The following is a 27,551-nucleotide window of genomic DNA, read 5'->3' as shown; positions in this document are numbered from 1 at the left end:
CATACATTTGTAGAGTGTTCTCAACCAATATTTATGATTTGTAGCATCATCAAAGAATTCTTTCAATGTGCCATTCATATTATTATTATTATTAATATGATAGAGTCCAAAGATTAAATATACATGTACTACGTATATATATATACTCTCATATCAACTTAATGTGGCATAAAGAGTTATATTTAAAGAAGGTAAATTCAAATCTTTATTTCCTATGTGATAACAAGAATAACAAAAATGATGATGATGATGATGACAATGATTGCTAATATTTATATAGCACTTTAAGGTTTGCATCATTTGATCTTTAAAACCATGGGAGGCAGGTACTATTATTATCTTCATTTTACAGATGAGAAAATTAAGATTAAAAGACTTGCTCAGGGTCTCACAACTAGTAAACATCTAAGCCTGGATTTGAACTTAAGTCTTCCTAACTTCAGATCCAGTAGTCTATTCACTGTGTAATTTAAACAAGCCATTTAAACTCTGGGGGCTCCAGTTTTCTCATCTCATCATAGGGTGGTTGACTTAGATCAACGATTCTGAAATTATGGTTCAGGGATGTTTCCATGAGGTCTTTAAAGTCAAAACTATTTTCACAATAGTACTAAGAGGCTTTAGTTTCTAATATGGAAATTATCAATAGATAATTTATATATATGACATATATATATATATAATGGGGTTGATTGTAAAGGGTTTAAGAGTTTTAGGGAGTCTTGAGATCCAAAAGTTTGAGAATAACTGGATTAGATGGTTCTCACTAAATCTAAATTCCAGAGTTATGACTGGCACTGGATAAAAGGGGTTTTGTCTGGGGGTATAGTTTTTTTTTTTAGGAGGTTGTTTCCTCCTGATGGCAACCACTATCCAAGTCTCAACTCATGATTCCCTCAGAGGAGCCTAGAGTACAATCATCCTCAAAGGACTTGAAGGGAGATGAATCATCTAAACCGCTCTGTCCCAAGACACTGCTCCACCTTTTCTGTCAGACTGTCCTTTGTATTGCTGCACCCAACCCCAGCCCAGCCTCACATTTGCTCCTGTTCAAATGAATCTGCTCAAAGAATAATTTTTGACATTTACAGCTGTGTAAAATCTTAATACTCTAAGAGAATAATTGGATATTTCAAATTGTTTGTTGCCACGTTATCAATGGCAACATATAGCATATCAATGGCAATATATATAACATCCCCCAATATCCCCAAATGCTAGGATGATGAAAACCAGATTCAGTCCTGGAGCATCTCATAAACCACTTTTTTCTTCTTTCTCCAGTAATTCAATTGAGGATTATTGATACACAACACTTCATCTTCAAGGCACTTTGCAGTTGATTATTGCTTAATCATGTGATTTCTACCTTCACAGCATTTCTCATCTACATATTTTTCTGTCTAATCATGTAACCACTTTCTTAGTTTAGGTCTTGATCTTCTCTTGTTTAGATTATTCCAATAGCCTTCAAAGTGGTCTCCCTGCCTTAGATCTCTCCTCATTCCAATCTGTTTTCCACTCAACTGCAAGAGTGATTTTATTAAAACATGAGTCTGTTTATATGCTCAGGAAGCTTAGGTAAATCTCTATTATCTCCATAGGGAAAAATGAATTCCTCTGTTGGATATTTATAGATTTTCATAATCTGGCCCCTTCCTTCATACTTTTCAACCTTCTCCCACTTTTTTTCTCCATACTCTGCTTGCTTATAAATTCCTCAAACATAGCTCTCCACTTTTTTTATGTCTATAGGCATCTTCCATACCTGGACTATTCAATCATCTCAATCCTCATCCGGGTTTTGTTTTGTTTTGTTTTGTTTTTCAAAACTCAGCTAATTACTATTGGACTTAGGCTCCTCGAGGGCAGAAAACATTTTGCCCTTTTGTATCTTCAGCAATAAACATTGTACATACCTGTCACACAGTAGGCACTTAATGTTTATTAACTATTCATTAGCTAAAACCAATTGTCTTGGCACATGCCAAGAAATTCCAGCTGCTGGAGAGGATAAGACTGACAGACCTCTTGATTAGAAATTCTGAGCTAGATGGGTGTCCACTCTAAGGGCAGGAAAATCACACCAAATCAGGCCAAATCAGAAGTGGAACAAGTCACAACTCCCTAGAAACTTTCAGCCAGGTGAGATAGGAAGACCTGGTCTTAAGGAACAAAATAAAAACTCAGCTCAAAACTTGCTCTGGGAGTCTTTTTTGGTTCCCCCTGTCCATACTTCTAGTTGATAATACCCTTCTCTCTCAGATTGCTATCTTTTCTGTAGAAACCTTTTATGTCCCTAGCAGTTTACATATTATTACTTCCCTACCCCCTTTAGAATATAAGGCACATATTTTTGCCTTTCTTTGTATCCCCAGCACTTAGCACAGCACCTCACTCATTGGAAGGGCTTAATAAATGCTTGTGGATTGACTTGTTTCTACAGTGCTCACAGGGGGAATATTACCATCTTCAGTCTTACAGCCCAAGAGTAAGAACCAGAGAACTAATTAATTAGCTCTGTCAGAAGCTACAAAGTGAGCTCAAAGCAAAGCCAAGACAGAAACCTTACAGCTCTTGGCACTCAGTACCATATTCACTCCAGATTTCCTGAATATAAACACTGAAGTTTAAAGTGAGAATGGTAAAGTTTCCTACTTATTTTAGTATTAATTATAGTACTATTTCTACAAAGAATATAAGTGAATAGTGCTACCTAAGAGTTTTGGTTTTATGAAATGTTAAGTGGAGTTAGTCTTTCTGAACATTATTATTTTATAAAATTTTAAAATAATATTTTATTTTCCCCAAATTACAGGTAAAACAATTTTAATATTTTTTTAAATTTTGAGTTCTAACTTCTCTACCCTCCTCTTTTCTTTTTGGTCCCCAAGAGTAAGCAATCCAATATAGTTCATACATATACAATCATGTAAAACATATTTCCACATTAGTAATTTTGTATAAGGAAGGAAAAAAGAAGAAAAAAGAGTGAAGGAGGAAGGGAAAAAAGGAGAAAGGGAAGGAGGAAGGAGAGAAAAATAGAATGCTTTGGTCAGTTCTTTCTCTGAAGATAGCATTTTTCATCATAAGTCCTCAAGATCATCTTAAATCATTGTATTTCTGAGAATAGCTAAGTTATTCAGAATTGTTCATTATATAATATTGCTGTTACTATGTACAGTATTCTTGTGATTCTGCTCATTTTACTCTGAATCAATTTATGTCTTTCCAGTTTTTCTGAAATCATTCTGCTCATCATTTATTCAACAACTTGTTCATCCATTCTCCAATTGATGGGCATCTCCTCAATGTCTAATCCTTAGCCACTACAAAAAGAACTGCTATAAATTCCTTTATACAAATACTTCCTTCCTCCCACACTTTAAAAAAAAATCTCTTTAAGATACAAAACTAGTAATGATATTGCTGAATCAAAGAGTATACAATTTTTTTTAGCTCCTTTGGCATATGAACATGATTATTAATACTACTACTGACCAAACTGACCATCAGGTTAATCTGGTAGCTTCATGCAATTAATTCAGTTTCGTTCAGGGTGCTCAGTGATTCTTAAATGATCTCTTCTTGATTTTTTTTTTTATCAGTCACTTGATTTTTATATCTGATCTTTCACTTTTTTCTACTGTTTTTCAATATTTGATTTTGCTGTCACATGGAATTATTGGTTTCTATTTGGTCTCTTCTAGTTTTTAGGTATTACATTAGGTAATATTTGAGTAAGGTTGATCAATTTCTTTCCTGAACTACTTATTTTCTTTTCAAATCTCTTCTATAGAATTTTATTTCATTTTTTAAAAACCACTTGTTTTACTTCTCCTATATATTCATATAATTTTGATGGAAAATTCATTTTTTCCTTTGAGTATTTCCTTATAGTTATTATTGGGTTAGATTTTTGATAATTTTTTGATACTTATCAATGTATTGTTTCACTTAATTCCCCAGCTTTTGGTTCCTGATTTGGAACTTTCTGGCAGGGTTGGACTCCTTAAGGTCTCATCCTGAGTTTCCTGAGTTCTTGCACTGACCTCAGTCTCCTGAGATTCACCCTTTCCCAGGTGGTTGAGATTCAGAATGCTGGATGTTCAGGATTCTCTATGTCATCTTGGGTCTAGACTGAACAGGTCTGAGCAGTATAACATCCCACTAGTCACTACTCCTTCCTTTACCAAGGACTTCCAAGACTCCCATATTGGGGCTTTCTACCTATTCTGGGACTTTCACAGAAAAAGTCATGCCTTCAGATGCTTTGTTTTGCATACTACCTATGTCCAAAGCCTGGTCATACTGGCACTTGTTTTTCTGGAGGAACCCCTTTTCCTATTGCCCATAAGCTACTATCTGACTTTTTATGCAGAACTAAGGTGGAACATCTCACTTACTATAATTTCTCTGGATTTATTGATCATTATTTGGTTTGATATGAACCTGAGGGTTTTGCTAGAGTAAGCATGTAGGAGTCAGGTGACTGCCTTCTGTTCAAGTTGCCATCTTGTCAGCAAGTCTCAACTCTTTTGAGTTCTGGCACACAAATTCCCACATCATGTAAAAGATTAGATTTTTTTTTACTATGAGAAGGTACTTTTTGAAAAAAACAAACAAACAACTTGCTTCTTTTTAATCAATCAAAAACCATTTATTTTGAACTTATACTAGACATAGTGTTAAATACTAGATGGATATACAAAGAAAGGCAAAAATGGCTCTTTTAAGGGGCTTACATTCTAATGAGGAAGATAGCTAGGTATATTCTATGTACTCATACATGTAGTGTTATATATGCATGTACATATACATATATGTGTATGTAATGAATATTTGATATATTAAGTCTATGTTCAACATGTAACATATGTTCAAATATGATGTGTGTTTAATATTTCCTTTTATAATATTAACAAAGTATATAAACATACATGTGCATGTATACACATATGCTATATGTTTGTGTGTGTTGTGCCTATATATTCAATATATACATGTATTGAATGCATATATGTAGTCTATATGTATATATATGTATATTCGTGTGCATACAAACACATATAGACATACATAATTTTTTTAAGAGAGGAAGGTAATAGAAGTTGAAGTGGGAAGGAGGTAAAGAAGGAGAGAAATACTGGAATAAGGGATAGCCAACACTCAGTGAAATCCCCAGACTGTTGGGAAACTATGGGAAGACATGGAATAGAGTCCCACAAAATGGGCAGGCATGGATGGAATATGATATGTATCGTTAAAGCAAATACCTTTGTCAATTACAGTGTGACAATGCAATGCTCAAATTCTGGGAATTTCTTCTCATTCCTATGTTGTCCCACAATCTTAATATATTTGTTTTTCAGTGATTGATAATATTTTAAAACATAAAGATGGCAGTATATTGCTTTTAGGGAAAAGAGGAAATGTAGAGGTACACTTGGGGACAGAGGGAAGGAGGAAAGGCAATGTAAATTATGTCTTCCTCTGCAGAAGAGCTAGGTATCTTGATTATGGAGAACCCAGTAGCTAAAATAATAAACAGTAGCAGTGAAGAATCCAGTGCACAATATCTATGATTTGGGTCCTGGGGCCTGCTGATAGAAGGGAATGAAAGGAGAAAAGCAATAAGCATTTAAATAGCACCTACTATGTATTTAATACACTGTATTAAGCCCTTTTTATTCAAATATTATCATAGTATCACACAACACTGTAATATAGGTGCCATTAATATTCCCATTTTATTGTTGAAAAAAGTGAGACAATAGTTAAGTCACTTGTTTATGATGATCAGTAAGTATCTGAGACTGGATTTGAACTCAGGCTTTTCTAACTCCAGGTTCAATATTCTATCTACAGTGCCAGATGTCTACATAACATAAAAATGACGTGTCACTATAAAAAATAGGATTGATGTATACAAGAACATCTTTCTCAAATTTTCCAGAAGAGTCCCAATTTCATGGAAAAATGTCTATTTTAATGGATCAATGGGTTTCTGGTACATACATAGCAATCCCCAAAACACTCTCCCTTATTCTCTTCTCAGTTCTATTCAAACATTTATTAAGTCCCTCTTATGGACAAAGCAGTAATCAATGCAAATTGGATTACAGGATCACTGGGGATAGTATTGTGTAAAAGAGTATTACTCCTGCTTTCTTTTGGAAAAGGACCAATGACCATATGGGGTGATGTCTTGACTTGCGAATGAATTGGATTTAAGTGAGGCAGAATTTCACAATGCCATTAACCTCACTTTTCTAGTCATCAAAGTCCAATGTCAGGATAAAATTCAAAGCAACTAGTGATGGCCCAAGATGCAGTGAATAACTCTGGCATCTTCAAAGTATCACCATGCTCTAAATGCTCCCTAGCACTTTCTTCAGCCCCCTTCATGGCCATTGGAACAAATTGTTCTCATCCATCCATTCTGATAGGGAATGTCTTCATATGCTTGGAGTAGACATCCTCCAACTCACCATTGGGTTTGAGGCCTGTCAGTTACCCTCAACCTGGTTTAGACCCTCTGCAGAAATGGTTTCACTGGGGTTAGCTGTGGCACATGCTATAGCTTCTTGGAGCCACAGGGGAGAGCTGGATCAGGACTCCAAAGGTAAAAAGGAGCCTTGAAAAGGACTTGGCAAGCCCTCACACCAGAGATGCTGGTCCTCCCTGAATGCTCATACACCCCAGAGGTATACTTGTAATGAATTCAAGGTGAAATACAGTGGAGAGTGTTTGGGTGAAACTTGAAGAGAAAGAAACAAAAGTGATGTTTGTCACTAGAACATACTACAGACTACCTGAATGGAAAGAGGAGTTAGATAAAGAGTTTGGGAAAAAGATCAGCAATCTTGGACAGAAGTATACCATATCAGTGATGGAAAGCTTCTATTACCTAGACATCTCCAGGAGCACTTGCAGAGGGAGGGTAAGGAAGAGAGAAAAAACTGTATAGAAGCTTATCTGATAGGACCCTAACACTGAGAAATAGCCAGTCCAACTATGGCAGTATGGCACAGTAGAAAAGGCAATAGATTTGAAGTCACAAAACCCAAGTGTAAAGGGTTGAAACTCTGAAAAATAGGTGTGCTTGAATCAGACAACTGAGAATTTAAGGCTAATTACCTATTTGACATGAGACAATGACTCTATTAGCATATGTTTGGATAAATAACTTTTCTCACAGTTGATTCTGGCTCAATGTTTGGTGTAAAGATAATCTTAGGCCAGGATTAGAGGGTGGGGTGAAACAAGCCAGACTCACTTTGCAGCTGGAGGGGAGAAGCTGGCGACTTTGGACTCCAGATTATAAGGTACATCATTGGCAAGCCTCGTGGCAGTTTGTCTGTCTCCTTCACTTCTCCCCCTAAAGATTTATCCTGACTCTGGCTGACCCTGAGGCCCTCCAAGGAACTAACCCGTACTCCACATGTGGCACCCAACATGAACCAAGGACTGAACAAGTCCCTGTGTCCAAGAAATAGGATGAGTATTTTAATATACAAACAGGGAACTTACTTTGTTAAGAGCTAAACTAATAGCTCTCATTTCCTAGCTGAAATGGGGCAGATATTAGGAAGAGATTCTCCCCCACCCCTACCCTCAACACCACCCCATGGGAGATCTACAGGAAGCATATTCAGACAAATAAAGGGTTTAATTGTAACTTGGGAGGAGATAGATGGACTCATGGATATATTAGAATGTACATCCCCTTGGTTCTTCAAGGAAGAAGAAATAGAAGCAGATAATTGGAAACGAGTAGGAGATCAACTATGTGAATATTACAATGATAAAGGTCCTGATTCAATTTGGAATAACAAGAGAGGAAGCTAGGAGCTAGGACCTGTATAGCATGCCTTCCTTCCCATGCTCCCACTCCCTCCAGGGAAGAACCCTCATGGTTTGAGACCCAATGAAATTTGACAAATGGATGTGACCCATTATAAATCTTTTGGTCTTCTGTCTCTTATCCATGTTGTAGTAGACACCTTTTTAGGATTCACTTTTGCAATATCAGCAGTAAGAGAGACAGCCCAAGTGGTCACTGAATTCCTTATACAAGCATTTGCAATTATGGGTGTGCCACAAGCAATAAAAACAGACAATGGACCTGCATATACTTCTAAACATTTTGCATGCTTTTGTGCACAGTATAAGATTTTACACACCACTGGCAAACCCTTTAATCCTCAAGGACAGTCAATAGTAAAGAGGAGAAACAGAGATCTCAAGATGCTCCTCCAAAAACAAAAGAAAAGGGGAGCCACAGGTAATCCTAGAGAACTTCTAAATCTAGCTCTTTATACTATTAGCTTCTTGATTTTTGACAAAGATGCACTGGCTCTGGCAGATTTTATAACCCACTGGAAGGGCAATATCCAACAGCTCCATTGTCTTTAGATAATTGGCAGGTGATGTGGAGATATCTAGAAAGTGGTAAATGGAAGGGACCAGATAGGTTAACTGCTTGGGGGAGAGGGTTTGCTTGTATCTCTACAGATGGAGAAGGAATCAGATGCCACATTCGCCTTGTCCATTGGAGAGAGATGGAGCAGACCCTTGAAATGAAGGAGAAGACCCAAGAAACATTGGGTGGTTCCATCACTAATTGTGCCCACCACTGAAAGAGCATGGCAGTTATGGCAAATGATTCATGGACATCAAAAATTATTAATGAGATTGATGCAGGACTTCAACCCTCAGGAATCATTGGATTCCCTGAGACATGATAAGACTGTTGTAGGACTTGAAAGCCCTCAGGAATCATTGGATTCCCTGACACATGATGAAACTGTTGCAGGACTTGAAAACCCTCAGGAATCATTGGATGCCCTAACACATAAAAAGACTGTTGCAAGACTTCAAAAACTTTCAGGGATCATTGGATTTCCTGATATATGAAGTAATAGACAATGGATTGGTTTTGGACTATCTTTTGGCTGCTGAAGGAGGCATATGTGTGATTGTTATTTATATACCCTCCTTCTAGGACTTCTGGAAATCTTTTACAACACCATGTTGATTCATATTGTTTGTTATATCACTACTTGCATATACAATTCATGTTTCTTACACCACATTGAGCCTGTACTGACATGGGGAGAGTCATCTTTTTTTTTTTTTAAACATTAAAAATTTTTTTTATTAATTATAGTTTTTATTTACCAGATATATGCATGGGTAATTTTACAGCATTGACAATTGCCAAGCTTTTTGTTCCACCTTTTCCCCTCCTTCCCCCCAACCCCTCCCCAGATGGCATTTTGACCAATACATGTTAAACATGTTAAAGTATAAGTCAAGTACAATATATGTATATATGTCCAAACAGTTATTTTGCTGTACAAAAAGGATCAGATTTTGAAATAGTGTACAATTAGCCTGTGAAGGAAAGAAAAACTGCAGGCAGATAAAAATAGAGGGATTGGGAATTCTATATATTGGTTCATAGTCATCTCCCAGAGTTCTTTCGCTGGGTGTAGCTGGTTCAGTTCATTATTGGAACTGATTTGGTTCATCTCATTGTTGAAGAGGGCCGCATCCATCAGAATTGATCATCATATAGTATTGCTGTTGAAATATATAATGATCTCTTAGTCCTGCTCATTTCACTCAGCATCAGTTCATATAGGTCTCTCCAGGCCTTTCTGAAATCATCCTGTTGGTCATTTTTTACAAAACAATAATATTCCATAATATTCATATACCACAATTTATTCAGCCATTCTCCAATTGATGGGCATCTACTCAGTTTCCATTTTCTGGCCACTACAAAGAGGGCTGCCACAAGCATTCTTGCACATACAGGTCCCTTTCCCTTCTTTAAGATCTCTTTGGGATATAAGCCCAGTAGTAACACTGCTAGGTCAAAGGGTATGCACAGTTTGATAACTTTTTGAGCATAGTTCCAAATTGCTCTCCAAAATGGCTGGATGTATTCACAACTTCACCAACAATGTATCAGTATCCCTGTTTTCCCACATCCCCTCCCACATTGAGCATTATCTTTCCCTGTCATTCTAGCCAATCTGACAGGTGTGTAGTGGTATCTCACAGTTGTCTTAATTTGCATTTCTCTGATTAATAATGACTTGGAGCATCTTTTCATATAACTTGTGCTTTATTGCTATGTGCTTGTGTAATACCTCCTATGCTGATAGGTTTGTGCATATCTGTTTCTAGGAAGACCCTTCAGCCCAGAAACCTGCTAACAATCTCTGGCTTGACTCCCCACTTCCCTTTGGTGTTTTTCATTTCTCTTCCTGAGAAGTTGGGGAGGGCATGATCACCTCCTTTTTGGTGCTTTCACGTCCCTTCCTGAGAAATCAGGGGGGCTTGATCACCTTTTGGGGGTTCTTACCCCCTTGAGAAGTCAGGGATAGCATGACCACCTGTGTTCTAAAACAAAAGAAAGTGGAGATATAAAGAGCTGAAACTCTGAAAAAGGTGTGTTTGAATCAGACAACTGAGCACTTAAGACTAATTATGTATTCGATATGAGACAATGACTATTAGCATATGTTTGGATAAATGGCTCTTCTCACAGTTGATGCTGGCTCAAATGTTTGGTGTTAAGATAATTGTAGGCGAGGGTGAGACAAGCCAGAGTCACTTTGTGGCAGGACAAAGGGAGAGAAGTTGGCGACTTTGGACTTGAGAATCCAGAAGCCTTGTGGCAATTTGTCTGTCTCCTTCACTTCTTCCCCTAAAGACCAAAGATTTTAATTTATCCTGACTCTGGCTGACCCCAAAGCCCTTCAAGGAACTAGCCCATACTGCACACCTAAGCTTAAATTTTGGAACCCACCTATATCACTTAGTATCTGGGTAATCTTGGAAAATTCACCTAAACTCTCTAGGCTGTAAAGTGAGGATATTGGCCTATATTACTTCTGCAATCCTTTCCATTTCTAAGTCTATTATTCTATGGTGCAAATTTAGGCTAGACAAAAGAAAAAACTTAACAATTAAAAGCAGGAGGAAGACCAAGAAGGGTCAGGGGCAGTTTTCCTTTTAGGAAAAACTCATTCCTATAAGAAGTAAAAGGGGTGGGCTGAACCCTGATAGATCTCAGTGTCATCCTACAGCTAACTACATTTTTGAACACCTTTGATTGTTAGAAAGCTGATAGGTTTGTGCATATCTGTTTCTAGGAAAACCCTTCGGCCCAGAAACCCGCTAAGCTTTCCCTTACCTTGAACCTAACTTGTTCCTCCATATCTACCATCCATTGCTCTAAGTACTCTGGGTCCAGAAGAAGCCAAATCCCTGCATTTATCCCACAACCTTTCAAGTCCTTGAAGACAATTATGTTGTCCCTCCTAAGCCTTCTCTACTCTAGGATAAACATTCCCTTTTTCTTCAACAAGACCTTTAGTATTTTCAACCTTCTAATCAACATCCTCTGGACCCTCTCCAGTTTGCCAACATCTTTCCTAAAATGTGTTGTCCAGAATTGAACAATTTTCCAAATGTGATCTAACTAAGACAGAGTACAGGAGAACTAACACATTCCTCATTCTGGACATGCCTTTCTTCATCTAGCCTAGGATTGGCAGTACTATTTTTTGGCTTCGTATTGCACTGTTGGCTCATTTTGAGTACTACTCAAACTACTAAAAACTCAAGTTTTTTTGCACATTCCTTCATATCCAGAATTAGAGGGGACCTGAGTGATCTTATCGTCTAAAGGTTAGCAAACTATAGCACTGAAACTTATTTTTGTAAAGTCCTCTGAGTTAAAAATGTATTTTGTGTTTTAAAATAAAGTTTTATGTTTAAAAATGTAAAATCCATTCTTAGCTGAGGAGGGGACAGGATTTAGCCCCCAGGCTGTAATTTGCCTACTCCAACTGAAGCTGGAAAGTCAAACCTTGGATATGGTAATCCTTCCCAGTTAGAGAGATGGCAATCAAGAGCTCAGCTTGAACCTAAAAATTATTTCCCCCTATTTAAGGGAGCAGATATATATAATTCTAGCCTAGTACTTTTTAATTGAGGGGAACAGCCTCTGGCTCCAATCTCTTCTTCTTCCTGGCAAGAATGGAAACCTTCCTTGGAGAAGAGTGGGAAGAGGAGACTCAAGAGATATATGTTCATAACTTCCTGAAAGCAACATCTAGACCCACCCAAGTAGACACATAATCTACATGGGTAAACATAACATAATCTTCCTACATCATAATCAAACTATTAAAAAGGTCCTTTCTTGCTCTAAATCTTAGAGCACTAAATTGCTATTTTTGGCAAAAATCACATTCTATATTATTATATCATATTATATTATAACAAATATAAATATTATGTTATAATAACATATAGCATGATAATGATATTATAATAGCATTATTATGGTATAATATTATATTAATTATAGCATATACAATCTATAAATCTTATCAAACTATAGTTTTGAATGATTCTGCCATCTTTCTCATAGTTACTATTAAAATCTCAATTGATATAAAAGTTCAAAATTCCAGAGAAGATTTATATTCCAGTATAACACTTATGCCTTGTGGTAGGATTCACATCAATTCTCAACTGTCTGTAATGGATTAATTCAGTCAAGACAAAGTTATTCTCAAGGTCAATGTAGGTAACTGAATTGTAACCAAGAGCAAGCTGGTAAATATTTAATAATTGGTTCTTTCCCACCACCACTCCACCAAATGTATGCATGACCCATTTATAAAGCCCTGACTTTTAGTGATTGCCAATTTCTACGATATAAATGCTCACTGGAAATTTAACAATTGGTTCTCAAAAGACTGGTTCTAAATTGTCACTCATGACTGTAACACAGAGGTGAATATCTCAGAGCTACAATCTGGATATCTTGGGAATTTTTCAAAAATTTCTTTATTTCTATCCTCATCAATGATATTTGGGGGAAATCATAGTTGTGCTAGAGGTTTAGAAAGAGAGAAACAATATTACAGAAGAACTTATATGTTCTAAACCAAAAATCTGCTGAGATCCTAAATCACATAACTTATTGTTATATCATTGATACCTCATTTGCCAGCTTTAAAAAAATTCTACCTTCACAAATCACCACTGTTCTCAAAGCTGCCACATTCCTGCTTTGTTGGAAGGACTTGAATCAAGTCCTTTTTTTGAGGGTTTTTTTTTTTTTTTTTTTTTTTTTGGTTTTTGTCTAGCATGTGCTTACTGTGAATCAAAGAAAGTATTATTGGCTGTGGTTTAAGATGTAAAGAATATCCAAACCAAGCCTGTTGAGAGTCAAGACACTGAGTTGAATATGACTTATCTGGGAAACTACTTACTACAGTGTAGTCTAAATCCTCATAAACATTGTTTGGAAGCAGAATTTCCAGGGATAAGTTCCATTACTGTCTACACAATTTGCATTATATTCTGAATCTAAATAATCCAACCTAATTCTGTGTTGCATATTGGGGAAGCTACAGGAGGGTCTGTGCATTCAAGCAAACATTATGGTCATATGCAGAGCATTTGTGCACACAAACAACATTCCTCTAGAAAGCAGGAGTGAGAAAAGCTTTTTCATCAACATCTCATGAGCACTGGGTAAGTAGTTATTTCACTGTTAAAGGCAGCAAGCTGGCAAATGAAATTGCATTAGCTAGGTTCGTTTTGGCACTTCTGATTTCAAATTACTGACTTTTACTATGAAAAAAAATGTGTGTCTGTACATATCTAGTTACAAAAATACAAAAATGAAGGGAATGTTTGTTAATTCTTTGGTAAACATTCCTTTTCCTACCTCATATGTAGATGGCACTTTTGCATAGTACTTTACCTAAGCTTTTTTTTTTTTTTTTTTTTTTTTTTTTTTTTGGTTCTCACAGCTACCCTGTAAGGTCAGTATAATTCTTAGTCAAATTTTACAGAGTAGACTCAGAACAGGTAATGGACTTGGTAGTGACCTAGCTGAAATGGAAAATTAGAAGCTATACAGAAAATTAAAACATTGTCTCTTCAAGTAACAAAGTAAATAACATAAAATCATCAATATACAACATAAACATTTTATATATATATATATACATATACACACACACGCACACACACACACACACACACATATATATATATATATTCATGTATTAACAAAACCAATTAATTACTGGGTTCTTACTAGGGGCAGTTAGGTGGCTCAGGAACTCATTTTCCTGAGTTCAAATCAGACACTTAATAGCTATGTGTTCTTGGGCAAATCACTTAATCCTATTTGCCCTAGTTTTCTCATCTATAAAATGGATTGGAAAAGAAAATGGCAAGCCACTACAATATCTTCACCAAGAAAACCTCAAATGGGGTCATGAAGAATTGGACACGACTGAAATACAACTAAACAACAACAATAACAACTGAATAATATTTATCACTGAGTTGCACACTGTGGAAGACAATGAAACTCAAATCTGATATGTACCCATGAGCCAACAGAATATGTCAGTAGACTTAAATATTTAAATATAGAGAAGAGATAGTATGGTATGGTGGATATAATCTAGGGTTTGGAATCAGAAAGACCTGAATTTAAATCCTGCCATTGATACATTAGTTGTGTGATGTTGGGCTCGATTTCCCTGTAAATGAGGAGATTAGGTCATTTGTTTGTATATACAGCCCTTTATAAAGAATCAGAATTATAGTGTTTTTCATCAACATCTGATGAATATTGGATGAATAGTATTTTATTGTTAAAGGCAGCAAGCTTGCAAATGAAATTGCATTATTTAAGTTCCATTTTGGCACTTTCAATTTCAAATTACCCACTTTTATGGTGAAAAGTAATATGTGGGTCATGTTTTATGGCCTCTGATGAACCTCTCAGCTATGATTCTACAATCTATGTGTAGGCTTTTGATCATTGCTGAGTTGCTAGCTGTAGAGATCTCCCTACATGAATATCTGTAAAATGTCTTTTAAATTCTTGATATTTAATAAATATGGAATAAGGCATCTATCCTGTTTAAAGTGAATAATATATTTAATATGAAAATATACATTTCATTGGTAGTTATGTAACAATACACAAAAAAGAATTTTTTTCTTCTTTAAATTTCTTTACTTACGATAATAGAATCATAGAATAAGATCAGAAAGGGGATTTTAATCCAATTTCCTCATTTTGCTAGTAAGGATACTGAGGCCAAAGGAGATTAAGGCACTTATCTTACTTCAATAATCAATCAGTAATCAATTTTATTGGCAACTCATCACATTCTTTAGTGTTTTTCTTAGTTTAAAAAAAATTTTTTTTAAATGAAGACTGAAAAATTCTCAGTGTTTCCAGATCAGTTTAATACATGAATATAATGGAGGAAATTATTGAGAGATTATAAAATAACCCTGCAATAATAGAAAATGAAATATATTCTGATTTTATATTATGTTAGGCTACTGAAACCTAATGACAAAGCCTTGGATTATACCAAAAGAAAGTTATTTCCTTTGTTTGCTTCCTGTTAGTTACCTTGAAGAAATGAAATTATTTTCCATAGATCTGTCTGTAAAAAGTGAGGAGCAAAATTTCAAATGAATGCCATTAGACTTAGAAATCAATGAAATGAAATTTGTGGATATTCCTCATCACTAAAATCGGGGAAGACTCTTCAATTTAACCATTTATTGGAGTAGCATAGCTAGTCATCAATAAACATTCACTGAATTCCTATTAACTCTTTACCACTATGCTCAGTGTTAAAAGTACAAAGACAAAAATTAAAACCCCCTAATCTCAGAGAGTTTACATTCTATTACAAAATGGCAGTTTGGAAAACATGTCTAGGGACAAAATTTCCAGATACTCTTGCTGAGCTGCATCTGTCTGAAACTGTCATCAGGTCATGTAGCATTTTGACTGTCTCCTCTTAAAAAAAATTCATAAACTTATTTGTCTTATAACAACATATACATGGCAAGTTGTGTTACATTTTAAAATTATAACACATAACAAATGTTTATATGATAGTTTACCTTCTAACAGCAATCTATATTATTATATTTTTATTTGGGGTTATATTATCAGAATATAATTAAAAGGACTAATAAATTAATAAGAGCGTTAAATGGGAAGTTAGAGGTGTGAATCAAAAAAAAAACAAAAAAAAAAAACAAAAACAAAGAGCAGTTGTTACCACACATAATCACTAAGAATGAAGGTATTATTGTTGTTCAGTCCAGTTCAACACTACATGACCCCGTGGATTCTGTCCATGGAGTTTTCTTGTTAAAGATACTAGAATAGTTTGCCATTTCCTTCTCCAGTGTATCCCCATTTTACAAATGAGAAAATTGGGTTAAGTGACTTGCTCAGGGTCTCACAGTTGTTAAGTGTCTGAGATCTTGAGTTCTTCCTAACTTCAGGTCAGACACTCAATCGGCTAGGTAGGGCTAGCTACCCCATAACAATTAATGTGGGCCAATTCTTATAAAGTCACACTTCAATAATAACTACCAGCTATTTATTTAAATTATAATGCAATGTTGTACAACTAAAGATAGTTTTTTACACACACCACACACACACACATCCACAGCCCCATTTAAGGGGAACCTGAGAAATTTGTTTTAAAAAAGGGAAAATAAGATTGTTTCATTTGAGAAAATAAATTTTATGAAGTACAGAATTTTAATCTTTTGCAGAGCAAATGGATTTCTGTCACTGAATGATTATAAGTAAGAATCACATAATGCTTAGTTGACTTGGAATGTTCATTTAATCTGACAATGATCCAAAGTAGGCCAGTTTGAGAGGCAGCAAGATGACACAGTGAATAGAGCACCAGCCCTGGAGTCTAGAGAACCTGAATTCAAATGTGGCCTCAGATACTTATCACTATGTGACCCAAGGAAAGTCACTTAATTGCAATTGACTTGCAAAAAAACATAAATAAAAGCAAAAACAACAAAGTAGCTCAGTTTCTGTGAGCTACTTGAATAGATTTTCATCTTTTATTTATGTCATTTGAGTTGGACAGTAATTTTATTGGGCAAGTACACAATTTACCCAAAGTCACACAGCTTAAGATGTACTTAATACTGCTCAAATACAGTAATTTTTTTGACTGACTTTGTATAGCTGTTTCTTTGTTACTAGGAATATTTATGGTGGGGAGGAATTACTAGGAAATGAATATTATTTTTTAAAAGACATTAATAAAACTTTTTAAGGGCAAGTGGACAACGTCTGTATTTATAAGGGAAAAATTCAACTCATTTATCAGAGATCTTAAATAGCTTTTCTCATCCCTGAAGTGCTATAGAAATCAGTGTAAATGTAGATAGTAATTATAACACTGAATATGGCTACTAAGTAAGTTATAAAAGTTGTAGAGTTGATCTCAAATGAGAAAGAAAAGTCTATAAAAAGTTAAAAATGACTTGAATTTCCCACCTTTTGAACCTCTGTTAGTCATAAGGTGAAACAGCATGAAAAGTTTGAGGTTTAATTCACCAAGTATCCCTATTCCATAGTCATCCGGTGCAATGCCATTAATTCATTCACCAAATATTGTGTTTAAATGTGTTTACTTTCCATCATTCTCACTCTAATAATAATGTTAAATATTTCATATTATTTAATCTGTTCACTGTGCAATCTGTAACTTATTACTGGACCATTTACAGCCGAACTGTGAAGGAGGCATTACTCCCAAATTGCAGAGCAGTAAACTGACACAAAGGGACTACAAAATTAAACAAAAATTGTCAACAAGGGTGTCAAGAATGGAACTCAGGACTTTATGAGTCACATAACCCATTATTATAAGTAACAGATTATAACTGTTCAGTTATTTTTCAGTTATACTGCACTCTTAGTGACCATTTGTTTTTTGGGGTTTTTTTTGGTTTTTTGTTTGTTTTTTTTTTTTTTTTTAGCAAAGATAGTGGAATGGTTGGACATTTTCTTCTGCAGGTCATGGCAAAAAGGGATGACTTGTTCAGGGTCACACTAAGTAAGCTAAGTAAGCGTCTGAGGCTTCCTTATTCCAGGCCTGGTACACTTTCCCTTTCACCACCTAGCTGACCCACTGAATCACCTAGCAGACTGTAATTCCTCCCTTAATAGTCAGGATTAGAATACAGAATTTTTGACACAGCTTCCTACTTAGCCATCTTGGGATGTTAGTCAAGTGATACATACAAATATCTGCCAATTATGTTCTTGCCATAAAAACATGACTGATGTTATTCCTTTAAAGAAGAACTGGCTCCTCTTTATATGGAAGTTTGCATTATCCCTAATATCTTTTAAATCTAATGCTATTTGATCTTTGATCTCTATTGTAGTATAGCTACAAATTTAAGTACTATATATTTTGTGGTTTAGTTGTTTCTTAGTTGTAACCAACTCTTTATGACCCCATTTGGGATTTTCTTAGCAAAGATACTGGAGAGGTTTGCCATTTCCTTCTTCAGCTCATTTTACAGATGAGGAAACTGAGGCAAACAAGATTAAGAGATTTTTCCAAGATCACACAGCTAGTAAGTAACTAAGGTCAGATTTTAACCTAACAAAATTCATCTTTCTGACTCTAGACCTGGAACTCTCCACTGAGCCTTTCAGCTATCTTATATACATAAAGAAATAAATTCATCCAAATACATTATTGATCCAGATGTGGGCTATTCCTTTAATATTTCAAAAAGGGATTAAAAATACAGAGACTAAAAAATTATGTAAAGTTATAATATAGAAATATACTATGAATTTTTTTGTCTTCCCAAAAAGACAATTTATTATTTTTGTTACTACAGTTGTCTACCATTTCTGCTATTTTTTTTTAGTAATAGTACAATTACAGATAGCCCTCAGGTTTTGTTCAAGCTATAGAGAAAGGAAATAACTAATACTCAGACCAATATGTTATTCATAAGTATGTTTTTCTTGTTTTTGTTTTTTTGGTTTTTTTTTTTTTTACTGACACTTTGTATTTTGGTTCTTGGCACTTTTTCTGGCTGTCCCCCATGTCTGGAATTTACTTTTTCCTCTGACTCTTGCCTTTGGCTTTCTTCTAGTACCAATTAAAATCCCATCTTCTACGAGGTCTAGTCCAACTCCTCTCAAAGTTAATGCCTTCTTTTATTCCTTTTTAACCTACATAGCTTGTACTTAATTGTTTACTTCTTGTCTTCTTCATTAGATATTACCTTACAGGGATGTGATGGAGATCAAATGAGGTAATATATGTTAAAGTACTTCACAAACTTTACCAATATAAGTAAATAGAAGATGTATAACAAACCAAATACAAAATAATCTGTGAAAATGAAGTATGTATGGTTTTCAACCAGGGTTGAAAGTGTACTTACTTTGTGTAAGTAGCTTGCCCAGGGTCACATAGCTAGGAAATATTAAGTACGTAAGCTAGGTTTGAACTAAGGTTCTCCCGATTTCAGGGCCGATTTTCTATTCACTGTGCCATCTAGTTGCCCCACAAAGTGAGGTTCTTACAAAATGGGAAGAAAGGAATCTTGAAGGAGGTGACCATTATGCTTAACCTTGATGGGAGCTAATGGCTGTAAGAGTTAAAAGTGAGAAAGGAGAGAATTGCAGTAGGAATTGCAATCTGTACAAAGGTACAGAGATGGGAAATGGAATTAGTCAATCAATCAATAATCAATCAAGAAGCATTTACCAAACACTTATTAGAGGTCAGGTATCTTGTTAAGTACTAGGAATACAAAGAAACAAAAAACAGTCCTGATCAGGAAGCTTATATTCAAAGAGGAAATGTAGTGTTTGGGGAACAGCAAATAGGCTGCATTGTAGAGGGGCTGAGGGGGCTGAAGAAACAAGAAAGCCTTTCCCAATGTCTCTTCATTCTAGTGTCTTCTCATTAGTTATTTCCTTCTTATCTTGTATATAGCTTGTACTTAATGCATTTTGACAGGAAGCTATTAATATCAATTGTAATATTGACTGCCACAACCTCTTAGTCATCCAGACAATGCCAAGATTCCAGTAATGTCCTTACATTCCTATCCTTAAAATAATGAGATTAGGTTGAGCTAATTCGAACCTTAAGATCCATCCTAAGATCTTGCCTTGTGGGGGGAACCTGACTCAAGCTGGATCTAGGCCTTTGAAATCCTTGCCCCTTCCAATGAAATTCATGGAATGAGAAGCAAAGGAGGCAGAATGAAATGGTACTTCTGGCTCAGACTGCTGGGAGCAACTGGGGTCTCATGACCAAGTCTTGCTAGCTTGTGCTGAATTCTCCTCCTTCCTTCCTAGTCATATAAAAGATTTTTCTAGAGGCCTCAAGTTTGGGAACTCCATTGGACATTCCTCAGGGTGGCAACCTTGTCACCTTGTTATCTCAATTAAAGCTATTTTATTCCTCAACTCATGATTTATTTCAGCACTAGACAATTTGTTTGATTTCTCCCCATTTGATTGTAAACCCCTTGAGGACAATAACTGTCTTTTGCTTCTTTTTTGAATCCCCAGGTAGCCCAGTGCCTGGAAAAAAGTAGGTATTCAATAAATGTTGACTGAGAAAAGAGCTTATAATTTTCTCCTGAAGTCATTAGGAGGGCTCTTAAAAATGTTTTAAACATGAAAGTAATACACTTCTTAGATGTTTCAAGTTCTTTCTAACCTTAAAATATTATTTTCTTTTTGTTGTTCAATTGTTCAGTTACATCCCATTCTTTGTAACCCTATCAACACAGCACACCAGGCTCTTCTATGTTTCGCTATCTCTCAGGCTGTCAAAGTTCATGAAAGGAAGAAGGAAGGAAGGGAGAAAGGGAGAGAGGGAGAGAGGGAGGGAGGGAGGAAGAGAGGAAAGGAGGGAAGAAAGAAAGGAGAGAAGGAAGGAAGGAAGATTAATTATCTGGAGCACTTTCTCCTGTAGTTTGTTGATGATTTACATTTGGTTTTGATTTTTTGAGAACTGATTTAATATTTCTGACAATCTTTTGGGGCTTCTGTTCTTATAGATTTTTATCAAATCATATATTTTAGATATCAGACCTTTATCAGAGAAATTTGCTACAAAATTTCCCCCCCCCAGTTCAGTTTCTAACTATTAACATTGTTTTTTAATGGTATAAACTATTCATTTTATCTTTTACAATCATATCTATTTTGTTTGTCCAATAGCTTTCTATTAATAGTTGTGAGAGATCTCTTTTTCTTCAATATGATTATATGGCATAATCTTTTATATTTAGGTCATGTATCCAGTTGCAATTTATTATAATATTTGGTTTGAGATGTTAGTCTAAGCCTAATTTCTGTTCTGTTGTAGTTTTCTTTCAGTTATTGTCATTGGCATTTTGGTTTTATTGTACACTATTGCTATGAGTATTATTAGTACTATTATGATTATTGATTCTGATTTTTACCTGATCTGTTCTAGTGAGCAACTATTTTATTTTTATTTTGTTTTTAAATTTTTGATCATATTTTCAGTTATATGTATTGGCGTTGAAATTTTAGATTTCTAGGTTCCCTTCCTTTTGTTTTGGGTGAATGATGAAATAACTGAGGAAACAAAGGTTCAAGTTTGTGAGCGTCTTAATTTATTAAGAATGAATGCCAATTATTTTTATATATCACTAACAAAATGCAACAGCAAGAGATACAAAGAGAAATTCCATTCCAAACAAATGTTGAGAGTATAAAATATTTGGGAATCCATCTACCAAAGAAAAGTCAGGAATTATATGAGAAAAATTACAAAACACTTGCCACAAAAATAAAATCAGATTTAAATAATTGGAAAGACATTCAATGCTCTTGGATAGGCCGAGCGAATATAATAAAGATGACAATACTCCCCAAACTAATCTATTTATTTAGTGCTATACCAATCAGACTCCCAAGAAACTATTTCAATGACCTAGAAAAAATAACAACAAAATTCATATGGAAGAATAAAAGGTCGAGAATTGCAAGGGAACTAATGAAAAAAAACTCAGAGGAAGGTGGTCTAAGTGTACCTGATCTAAAGCTATATTATATAGCAGCAGTCACCAAAACCATTTGGTATTGGCTAAGAAATAGACCGGTAGATCAGTGGAACAGATTAGATACAAAGGACAAAAAAGGGTACATCTATAGCAATCTAATCTTTGACAAACTCAAAGATTCCAACATTAGGGATAAAAATTCATTATTCGGAAAAAACTGTTGGGAAAACTGGAAATTAGTATGGCAGAAATTAGATATGGATCCACACTTAACACCATATACCAAGATAAGATCAAAATGGATCCATGATTTAGGCATAAAGAGGGAGATAATAAATAGATTAGAGGAACAGAGGATAATCTACCTCTCAGACTTGTGGAGGAGGAAGGAATTTATGACCAGAGGAGAACTAGAGATCATTATTGATCACAAAATAGAAGATTTTGATTACATCAAACTAAAAAGTTTCTGTACAAATAATACTAATGCAAACAAGATTAGAAGGGAAGTAACAAATTGGGAAAATATTTTTAAAAACAAAGGTTCTGACAAAGGTCTCATTTCCAAAATATATAGAGAACTGACCATAATTTATAAGAAACCGAACCATTCTCCAATTGATAAATGGTCAAAGGATATGAACAGACAATTCTCAGAGGAAGAAATTGAAACTATATCCACTCACATGAAAGAGTGTTCCAAATCACTACTGATCAGAGAAATGCAAATTAAGACCACTCTGAGATACCACTACACACCTGTCAGATTGGCTAAGATGACAGGAACAAATAATGATAAATGTTGGAGGGGATGTGGGGAAACTGGGACACTAATACATTGCTGGTGGAGTTGCGAAAGAATCCAGCCATTCTGGAGAGCAATCTGGAATTATGCCCAAAAAGTTATCAAACTGTGCATACCCTTTGACCCAGCAGCACTACTACTGGGATTATATCCCAAAGAAATACTAAAGAGTGGAAAGAGACATATATGTGCCAAAATGTTTGTGGCAGCTCTTTTTGTTGTAGCTAGAAACTGGAAGATGAATGGATGTTCATCGGTTGGAGAATGGTTGGGTAAATTGTGGTATATGAAGGTTATGGAATATTATTGCTCTGTAAGAAATGACCAGCAGGAGGAATACAGAGAGGCCTGGAGAGACTTAAATCAACTGATGCTGAGTGAAATGAGCAGAACCAGAAGATCACTGTACACTTCAACAACAATACTGTATGAGGATGTATTCTGATGGAAGTGGAAATCTTCAACATAAAGAAGATCCAACTCACTTCCAGTTGATCAATGATGGACAGAGGTAGCTACACCCAGAGAAGAAACACTGGGAAGTGAATGTAAATTGTTAGCACTAATATCTGTCTGCCCAGGTTGCATGTACCTTCGGATTCTAATGTTTATTGTGCAACAAGAAAATGATATTCACACACATGTATTGTACCTAGACTATATTGTAACACATGTAAAATGTAGGGGATTGCCTGTCATCGGGGGGAGGGAATAGAGGGAGGGGGGGTAATTTGGAAAAATGAATACAAGGGATAATATTATAAAAATATATATATATATAAAAAAAAAAAAAAGATTTGCATTCAGGATTTCCAAAATCTAAGAGGAACACTTTTCACTGCACCACCTAGAAGCTATGGTGGTGGAAAAGAGTGTTGATCTTGAAGTCAAGAAAGTTCTAGGTTTGAATCTCATATCTGGTATCCCTGTCTACTTGATTCTGGGCATGTACTTTCCTAAGTCTCAAGATTTTGATCTATAAATTTTGAAAACAATATTTATAATAAACATTTCAAACAGGTAGAAAAAAAAAAAAAAAAGAATGAATGCCAATTGCAAAACAAATTGGTACAAGCTTCCTCAGCTTGGCCCTGGACCTTGAAGAGAAAGATTTGTATGTATTAAAAACAATTAATCAAATAAAAATAATTAATTAAAAGAAAACAATTAACCAAGATACAAATTAGATAATCTGATTTCTAATTGGAAGAAAGATTAGGAACTTTCCAGTTTGGGAAGGAAAGAGCAAACAGTATAATTCCCTAAAATCAGAAAAAGAGGTGTCTCAGACCTCCTATCTGGCAAAGCATTTTCTTACTCTATAAAAAAATTTCCCTTTATATACTCTTGACCTTTTGTTTCTCCAGATGAATTTCTTTATTTTTGTTCAAAGTGGTTTGAACCAACCCTGCATTCTTTGTGTAAATCCCAGAGTAAGCCTTTTGACTTTGTGCTTTTGCCTTAACAATTGATTATTTATTAGCAATAATGGCCTACAGCTTATTAGCTTTTTTCCCCCATTGAGTGATTTTCATTAGTTTAGGTATTAGGACAATATTTGTCTTATAGTAGTTGTTTGATTGGATACCTTCTTTCCTTGTTTTTACTCGTAATTTACATAATGTCAAAATTATTTAGGGGGTAGCTTGATAGCTAGATGGCGCAGTGGATAGAGCACCAGCCCTGAATTCAGGAGGACCAGAGTTCAAATTTGATCTCAGACACTTAACACTTCCTAGCTGTGTGACCCTGGGCAAGTCACTTAACCCCAGACTCAGAAAAAAAAAAAAAAAAAAAAAAAAGAATTATTTATCCCTTGAATATATGACAAAATTCACTTGCAAAATCCATCAGGAGATTTTTTTATCTTGAGAGTTCTTTTAGAGCTTATTCGATTTCTTTTTCTGAAAAAAAAAATAGTCATATTAGTTAATGATGTCTTTTTTTAAATGCTACTAGTTTTGTTAATTCAATTGTTTTGATTTCAATTTTATCTCTTCTTTAATTTTCAGAATTTCTTTTTTTGCATGTTCACTTGAGGATTTTAGATTTGCTGTTTTTCTATCTTCTTAAAAAGTGGCAACACCATATACCAAGATAAGAACACCATATACCAAGATAAGATCAAAATGGGTCCATGATTTAGGCATAAAGAGGGAGATAATAAATAGATTAGAGGAACAGAGGATAATCTACCTCTCAGACTTGTGGAGGAGGAAGGAATTTATGACCAGAGGAGAACTAGAGATCATTATTGATCACAAAATAGAAGATTTTGATTACATCAAAATAAAAAGTTTCTGTACAAATAATACTAATGCAAACAAGATTAGAAGGGAAGTAACAAATTGGGAAAATATTTTTAAAAACAAAGGTTCTGACAAAGGTCTCATTTCCAAAATATATAGAGAACTGACCCTAATTTATAAGAAACCGAACCATTCTCCAATAGATAAATGGTCAAAGGATATGAACAGACAATTCTCAGAGGAAGAAATTGAAACTATATCCACTCACATGAAAGAGTGTTCCAAATCACTACTGATCAGAGAAATGCAAATTAAGACCACTCTGAGATACCACTACACACCTGTCAGATTGGCTAAGATGACAGGAACAAATAATGACAAATGTTGGAGGGGATGTGGGGAAACTGGGACACTAATACATTGCTGGTGGAGTTGTGAAAGAATCCAGCCATTCTGGAGAGCAATCTGGAATTATGCCCAAAAAGTTATCAAACTGTGCATACCCTTTGACCCAGCAGCGCTACTACTGGGATTATATCCCAAAGAAATACTAAAGAGCGGAAAGAGATATATATGTGCCAAAATGTTTGTGGCAGCTCTTTTTGTTGTAGCTAGAAACTGGAGGATGAATGGATGTCCATCAGTTGGAGAATGGTTGGGTAAATTGTGGTATATGAAGGTTATGGAATATTATTGCTCGGTAAGAAATGACCAGCAGGAGGAATATAGAGAGGCCTGGAGAGACTTAAATCAACTGATGCTGAGTGAAATGAGCAGAACCAGAAGATCACTGTACACTTCAACAACAATACTGTATGAGGATGTATTCTGATGGAAGTGGAAATCTTCAACATAAAGAAGATCCAACTCACTTCCAGTTGATCAATGATGGACAGAGGTAGCTGCACCCAGAGAAGAAACACTGGGAGGGGAATGAAAATTGTTAGCACTAATATCTGTCTGCCCAGGTTGCATGTACCTTCGGATTCTAATGTTTATTGTGCAACAAGAAAATGATATTCGCACACATGTATTGTACCTAGACTATATTGTAACACATGTAAAATGTATGGTATTACCTGTCGTCGGGGGGAGGGAATAGAGGGGGGGGGTAAATTGGAAAAATGAATACAAGGGATAATATTATAAAATATATATATATATATAATAAAAAAAAAAAGTGGCATGCCAAATTCATCAATCTGTTCCTTTTCTTTTTTGGTTAAAGAAGTGCTGAAAGTGGTAGAATTTTCCCACATTATCATTTTAACTGCATTTTTAAAATTTTGGCATTTTATGTCATTAATTGAGAAGCAGCATGAGGATAGACAACCTTGAAGATAGGGTAATCTAAATTCCAGTCTATTCTCTAACGCATGCTGATAATATATTCTCTTGATTCTTTAGGCAACTAAAAATATTAGTTTGCAGAGAAGGTGCCATCTAAATTAGAGGAAATATTTTCATTTGGAATTTTCCTATATGAACAATGATACAAGTCCAGCTCTAATTGTTGTCATTTTCTGACATGGAATTATCTGTTATTTCTATGAAATGATACTTAAGACATAGAATTTAGACATAGAATTAGTTTGATTGCTATTGATGATTGTTTGAATCTTGATGGTTGATGAATATTAAGGACAACAAAATGGACTTTTTAAACTCAATGAAAAGACCACTACTCAGAGAGTAAATCTTTAGAGACAATAGAGAAAAGGTAGAATTAATTTTTATTTTCACTTTATTTCTTCTTCTAAGGAGAATAAATCTTAGATTGTGAAGGACAGAACAAACATAGGTAACAAGGAATGGAAACTGAATTTTAGGTGATCACCTCTTTGTTCTTAGTAATAGCACCTACTCATCCTTAATGATTTCAAGTCAACAAACCTGAATGAATTACATTCCAGAGTACTTAAAAAAAAAAACCTGGCAGATGTGATTGCTGAGCTTTTAGTGAATTGTTTTTAATCATGGAGAATGGGAGAGGTGCCATAGGACTAGAGACAAAAAATATTATTTCAAGTTACTAAAAAAAAAAAAAAAAAAAAAAAAAAAAAAAAAAAAAAAAAAGGTACTGGGAACCCTGGCAAAATCCCAGGTATTTTATTAAAGGAATGGTTTGTGAGCATTTCCAATGTGATCACTATGAACCAGTAGGATTAAATAAGAACAGGTCATACCATGGAATGAGCAGAAGAGCAGAACTAGGAGATCATTATACACTTCAACAACAATACTGTATGAAGATGTATTCTAATGGAAGTGGATATCTTCAACAAAGAGAAGATCTAATTCAGATCCAATTGATCAATGATGGACAGAATTAGCTACACCCAGAGAAGGAACACTGGGAAATGAGTGTAAACTGTTTGCATTTTTGTTTTTCTTCCCAGGTTATTTTTACCTTCTGAATCCAATTCTTCCTTGCAACAAAAAAAATCAGTTCTGCACACATATATTGTATATTGTATCTAGGATATACTATAACATATTTAACATTTATGGGAATGCCTGCCATCTAGGGAAGGGGGTGGAGGGAAGGAGGGGAAAAT

Source organism: Sminthopsis crassicaudata, chromosome 1 (assembly GCF_048593235.1).
Source record: "Sminthopsis crassicaudata isolate SCR6 chromosome 1, ASM4859323v1, whole genome shotgun sequence".
Lineage (NCBI taxonomy): Eukaryota > Metazoa > Chordata > Mammalia > Dasyuromorphia > Dasyuridae > Sminthopsis > Sminthopsis crassicaudata.
Note: the sequence above shows the minus strand (reverse complement) of the source record.